The sequence below is a fragment of the Palaemon carinicauda genome, chromosome 41 (genome assembly GCF_036898095.1).
Source record: "Palaemon carinicauda isolate YSFRI2023 chromosome 41, ASM3689809v2, whole genome shotgun sequence".
Classification (NCBI taxonomy): domain Eukaryota; kingdom Metazoa; phylum Arthropoda; class Malacostraca; order Decapoda; family Palaemonidae; genus Palaemon; species Palaemon carinicauda.
Window position 1 is genome coordinate 41,412,582 of NC_090765.1, and position 7,500 is coordinate 41,420,081.

Genomic DNA, 7,500 nt, shown 5'->3' on the forward strand with positions numbered 1-7,500 from the left:
TGCAATAGTGCTTTCTCTCCTAGTCTTTTTCTGCTAATGGATTCCCCACGAAGTTTTCTAAACATAACAACGGAGTATGTTTTTAAAAAAGGAGATTTTGAGATAGAGCTTACACCTCATGAGATAGTTTTAGTGCAGCGAGAGTGAAAGGGTTTTAAATCATAAGACGTTTTCTGCGAATGTTGTTTCAAGATAACGCATTTTATGCTTATGATTTTGTCAGAAAATTTGGTCGTACATTTTACAGAATTCTGTGAGTTTCTCTGTTTTTAAGATTTTAATGTTTTTAAGAAATACAGATTCGATAGATAAAATCTGAATTTTTCTATTTATAGTAGATTTATTTTTTCATCTATTAGATTTATTGTTTTATATTATATTTTTTCCCTCTGAAATTATTCGAGCCAACTTTGTAAGAATGGAGTTCGACTCATAGGACTTGATAATCTATTTTTTTTTTTTCAATAATGATAATGAAACAGCGATTAACCGAAAACCCATTTAGTTTCAGTCTACCATTTAACATTTCAAGTTCCTTCGATTCTTTAAACACAAATTTCGTAGATTCTCTCGTGTCGACTCGGTTTAGTAATTGAAATTCCGCGTTCGTGAACAAACAGATATTATTATTATTATTATTATTATTATTATTATTATTATTATTATTATTATTTGCTAAGCTACAACCCTAGTTGGAAAAGCGGGATGCTATAAGCCCAAGGGCTGCAACAGGGAAAATAGCCCAGTGAAGAAAGGAAACAAGAAAAAACTATTGTTCTTAAACAAGAATAATATCATTAGCCAGAGTTGGAGGACATGCCATGACAAAGCTGTGAAATGGTGATTGAAGTCCAGTGCCAAGAATTGAGCCAATTATTAAGACTAGGTGAAAATCTCATTTCGGAGTTTTTATAAAATCTTTTGGACAAAATGCGGGGTTATGGGATAAAATGCTTTTCATGACTATTGTAAATAAGGTCTATTTAATGATGGTAAACAATAGGACGCGAGCAATGCTTCACGTATGTTCAGCATTGTGTTTTATTTGTATTTTACCCAAGGTTATGATCGTCAGTTTCTAAGTAAAAACCCGTTTTGCTTCGCAAAATGGGGGCTTAAGCAAAGTTATATATAAGCGGTGAGGTTGTCTTGCTTTTTTCCTGGACAAGATTATAGTCCTTCAGGGTCCACCCCAAATATATATGTATACAGTATACATGTATATATATATATATATATATATAATATAATATATATATATATATATGTATATATATATATATATATATATATATATATATATAGATTTATATGTGTGTATATATAAATGTATATATATATATATATTATATATATATATATATATATATATATATTATATATATATATTATATATATATATAATATATATATATATTTGTCTATCTTGGGTATGTATGAACACGTCTCAAACTATGAGAGGATTTTACACAATGCCTTATTGATAAACATCATGCCACTACATTATCTCCAATTCACCATTGCTCTTAGGAATCAGAGAACAATGTCTGATGGATTCTGCAATTTTTGTGCTGCCTTATCAGCGTTAACGATCATTAGACTTGGAAACCAGCCAATACCTGACAGGATGCAACCAGACATGTCTTGTCTTGGCGTTCCAAGCTACTTAAGACTGAGGCCATGCGGAAGGGCCTCTTTAGGGGCGTCTCGGGGAGGTACCAGTGCTGAACTGATGAACCAATCTAAATTAACTTGTTGCGAACACTGATTGCCAATACTACGTAGACACAACCTTCTTTTCTAATTCAGTACATCCAATAAACGAAAATATAAGGTACCAGTGTTGAATTGGTGTATCAATCTAAATTAACTTGTTGCGAACATTGGCTGCCAATACTACCTAGACACAACCTTCCTTTTTAATTCAGCGCATCCAATAAACGAAAATATAAATTTAGTTTTCTTCGTAAATAAAAATACGAAGTGTAAATATTTATGTATATACTGTATGTATGTTTATGCATATATATAATTATGCACATATTTGCTTATGCGTGGTACGAGAATAGTGTTGATATTTGCAGTGTGCGATCTTGAGGAGGGTAAAAAAAAAATTCTTAGATGGGAAAAAGAGACAAAACCAGGACATGATTATCCACCTCTTCGAAGAGGCTAATTGGTTAATAACCTCTCGGGGAAAACGAGAACGAAGTATAAACAACGCATGCAATTTTCTCTTTACAGAAGCTTTTAATTACATTATGGGAAATGATGTAACATGCATAAATGTTTAGTCTATCTGTCTAATTGTTTATAGTGTATATTTCATGACTTGAAGCACGCACTGACAAGTACATAAACCCAAATGATAAAGCTGTACAAATGGGTTGCATCTTTGAATCTCTCCTTTCGACCTTCTTACACAAGTACAGAAACAAATGATCTTGCTGAAACTAGTATTTAGTTAATCTCTCTCTCTCTCTCTCTCTCTCTCTCTCTCTCTCTCTCTCTCTCTCTCTCTCTCGTAAACATGCTGACGCATAATCAGCCAGAAACTTGTATACAATGCGGTTTGGTTTAGCGCATACTTAATTCTCTCTCTCTCTCTCTCTCTCTCTCTCTCTCTCTCTCTCTCTCTCTCTCTCTCAAATGCTAGCAGGCACTCTCGGTATATTGTGGTAGAATGCAAGGACACAGACCAAATTCCTGTAAGAAAACTATTATAGAATAATTGAACAGAACCATATATTTTACTTCAGAATAGTAGTAATATTCTCTCTCTCTCTCTCTCTCTCTCTCTCTCTCTCTCTCTCTCTCTCTCTCTCTCTCTCTCTCTCTCTCTCTCTCTCTCTCTCTCTATACATATACATATGCTTAGGCACGTTACCTTCTCTCAGAAGGTTATATGCTTGAGAAATGCTGCATTTGTGCAAAAGGTTATATATTTAAACACACGCTCTCTCTCTCTCTCTCTCTCTCTCTCTCTCTCTCTCTCTCTCTCTCTCTCTCTCTCTCTCTCTCTGTGAAAATGTATCAACTGATATCTTTTCTAACAGAATTTAAGTTTGCTTATTTGGTTCCCTTTCATCCTTAGATGCTGCGCCAACTAACAAGATATTCTTGTTAAATCAAAATAACTGTAACTGTTGCTTCTCTTTCTATCTCCTCTAGTTATACAACATGAGATTTTTATTCTTACAATGTCTGGTTTAGCGTATTTTGTTTATTTTTGTATCGTTCGTATTTGATTATATTTCATCAACATAATTAGCATACAGGTTATTTAAGATCTCGAAAATATGTTATTGTTTGCTTTTTTGGAGTCGAATGAAGAAATCTAGTCAAGGGAATGGGGTTTGTCATTTGCTTTTCAATAATAATATTAATGATAATAAAAATCAAGACTTTTATATAGTCAAAGAATTACTGTTAACTAAACGTTTTGTACCGATATCTAGTCTTAAGAAAAAATTTAAATTTTTAATTTTGACGTAAGAGAATTAAATTTTGTACAGATGAAACCTTATCTAAATGCACTAGAATTTATATATATATATATATATATATATATATATATATATATATATATATATATATATATATATATATATATATATATATATATATATATATATATATATATATATATATATATATATATATATATTATTTTTTTATTTAGTATCCAGAGTTCTACTTTTTATCCCCTTGGGGCACTGTTAAGTGTTGCATTAACAAGGATAGCGCTTTGTAATCTTTATTGTCATATTGTTTTCCCTCACTGTAATTTATTTATTTCGGGGTTAAACTCCTGGAATGATTTATGATAATAACAATAATAACAGTAAAACTCTACACTTAATGTAGGCCAATAAGATTATTAATAATTGCGATGAAGTTTATATTAGCACGATCGTAAGTTTTATTGTTTAATTGAATATCTTTTTTTTAACTAAAAATATATTTTACAAGAAAGATTTATGAACTAAATTAATTAAAGCCAGGAATAAATTATGTTTTAATGATGTGGTCGCTTTCGTAATCATTTAGTTTTTTGTTCCTGAATGCAAACTTATTTTTGGTAATTCAGTTAATAGATAGGAAACAAAGTAAATGAGGATAAATATTTAGTTTATCGTTATTCAATATTTTGTTCGGTTTGGTTTTAATTGTTATTGTGTTGTTTAACTGGGAAGAGTGATCTAATTTTAAAAAGATTTCTCTCTCTCTCTCTCTCTCTCTCTCTCTCTCTCTCTCTCTCTCTCTCTCTCTCTCTCTCTCTCTCTCTCTCTCTCTCTTTTAAATATATTATCTATTTATCTATCTATCTATCTATCTATCTATCTATCTATCTATCTATATATATATAAATATATATATATATATATATATATATATATATATATATATATATATATATATATGTGTGTGTGTGTGTGTATACATACATACATACATACGTATATACATATATAGGCTACATAGTTGCAGGCACTTTCGGTATAATGTGGCAGGATACAAGGACACCTAATTCCTCAAAGAAAACAGAATCATATACTTTACTGCAGAATAGTAACCCCCCCCCCTCTCTCTCTCTCTCTCTCTCTCTCTCTCTCTCTCTCTCTCTCTCTCTCTCTCTCCTCTCTCTCTCTCTCTCTCTCTCTCTCTCTCTGTTATCGTTAAATCTTTTTTTGTTGAAACCCTGAATTCAACAGCGTTAAATTTATCTTTCTAAGCTCACACTCTTCATAATTTTTTTTTTCATGTGACAACTTTGCTTGCCATGTGACGCAAGGGTTCAAAGAACATTATACCTTAAACTAAATTGCTTAAGACATATCTTGTGGTTATTATCTCCTTTACATGGCGTTTATTAGTCACTTGCAAAACAAAATAAGAGAAACTCGTTCAATTCATATTCGCGGGTAATCTAAACCTGCTACGTTGCAAGAGCTGAAATTTCGCATATTTCTTGAAATCTTTTTGAAAAATTTCTTATTTATTGTATTAATAAAGCGACATGACGTTCAGTATTCCCCCAATACTCCCTTTTTTGAGCTGGTGATGCTATCAAACTAACTTTGGGAACTAAATACACTATATATGTTCACTTTTCACTATTTCTTTGCCCTTTTTGAGCTAGTGATGCCCTCTAATTAACCTTGAGATGTAAATACTATATAAGTTCAATTTTCACTATTCCTTTACCCCTTTTAAGCTAGTGATACTCTCTAACTAACCTTGTGATCTAAATACACTATATACGTTCACTTTTCACTATTCCTTTACCCCCTTTAAGCTAGTGATACTCTCTAACTAACCTTGTGATCTAAATACACTATATAAGTTCACTTTTCACTATTCCTTTACCCCCTTTAAGCTAGTGATACTCTCTAACTAACCTCTCTAACTAACCTTGTGATCTAAATACACTATTTAAGTTCACTTTTCACTATTCCTTTACCCCTTTTAAGCTAGTGATGCTCTCTAACTAACCTTGTGATCTAAATACACTATATACGTTCACTTTTCACTATTCCTTTACCCCCTTTAAGCTAGTGATACTCTCTAACTAACCTTGTGATCTAAATACACTATATACGTTCACTTTTCACTATTCCTTTACCCCCTTTAAGCTAGTGATACTCTCTAACTAACCTTGTGATCTAAATACACTATATACGTTCACTTTTCACTATTCCTTTACCCCCTTTAAGCTAGTGATACTCTCTAACTAACCTTGTGATCTAAATACACTATATAAGTTCATTTTTCACTAACCTTGTGATCTAAATACACTATATACGTTCACTTTTCACCATTCCTTTACCCCCTTTAAGCTAGTGATACTCTCTAACTAACCTTGTGATCTAAATACACTATATACGTTCACTTTTCACCATTCCTTTACCCCCTTTAAGCTAGTGATACTCTCTAACTAACCTTGTGATCTAAATACACTATATACGTTCACTTTTCACCATTCCTTTACCCCCTTTAAGATGGTGATACTCTCTAACTAACCTTGTGATCTAAATACACTATATACGTTCACTTTTCACCATTCCTTTACCCCCTTTAAGCTAGTGATACTCTCTAACTAACCTTGTGATCTAAATACACTATATAAGTTCACTTTTCACTATTCCTTTACCCCCTTTAAGCTAGTGATACTCTCTAACTAACCTCTCTAACTAACCTTGTGATCTAAATACACTATTTAAGTTCACTTTTCACTATTCCTTTACCCCTTTTAAGCTAGTGATGCTCTCTAACTAACCTTGTGATCTAAATACACTATATACGTTCACTTTTCACCATTCCTTTACCCCCTTTAAGCTAGTGATACTCTCTAACTAACCTTGTGATCTAAATACACTATATACGTTCACTTTTCACCATTCCTTTACCCCCTTTAAGCTAGTGATACTCTCTAACTAACCTTGTGATCTAAATACACTATATAAGTTCACTTTTCACCATTCCTTTACCCCCTTTAAGCTAGTGATACTCTCTAACTAACCTCTCTAACTAACCTTGTGATCTAAATACACTATTTAAGTTCACTTTTCACTATTCCTTTACCCCTTTTAAGCTAGTGATGCTCTCTAACTAACCTTGTGATCTAAATACACTATATACGTTCACTTTTCACCATTCCTTTACCCCCTTTAAGCTAGTGATACTCTCTAACTAACCTTGTGATCTAAATACACTATTTAAGTTCACTTTTCACTATTCCTTTACCCCTTTTAAGCTAGTGATACTCTCTAACTAACCTTGTGATCTAAATACACTATATACGTTTACTTTTTATTATTCCTCTACCCATTTTGAGCTGATTATCCTCGTATTAACTTAGGGAACTATATCCTGACCCGATTAAACTACTTTTTCCCTTCCTATTGGGAATTCCCTGGCTGAACAAAAACATCACAATTTATGCGCCACTACTTCCTTGATTTTCATTGATCATAACAGCGTAGCCTTGTGATAGAGAAAATGGATGAAAGAAACTCGAATGTTGGAGTAATCTTGTGCGTAATAAGGTTTTTTTTTTTTTATTATAATATTACTGTTAATAGTTGCGTTATCGAAAGAAAATATAGTTAATTTTAGATATGAATGAAATGGTTTTTTCAGTAAAATATGAAGCCAAAATTCACAACACACATATTGATGAAAGTGTAAATATTGTTTTTACTATTATGCAGTTATAAATAGGAGCGAACTAACGTTCGTTTATTTTATAGGTCAAGGAATTTTAATGCGTGATATAGAATTATTGCTGCCATTATTATTAGCCTTGCTCTCGTTGAAAGAGTGCAGTAAGCTGAAAACGAACCACAGCAATGGTTTAATTATATACATTGTAAGGTTACAAGTAAGAAAAGCTATGAAGTAAAAGCATTATATATATATATATATATATATATATATATATATATATATATATATATATATATATATATATATGTGTGTGTGTGTGTGTGTGTGTAC

At 31.8% G+C, this 7,500-nt stretch overlaps 1 long non-coding RNA gene across 1 annotated transcript in view; it reads left to right on the plus strand.

Annotated features, from left to right (window-relative positions):
- The window catches only part of LOC137632495 (uncharacterized), a 132,838-nt gene that overhangs the window by 30,312 nt on the left and 95,026 nt on the right, over positions 1-7,500 (plus strand). The window lies entirely within an intron of this gene.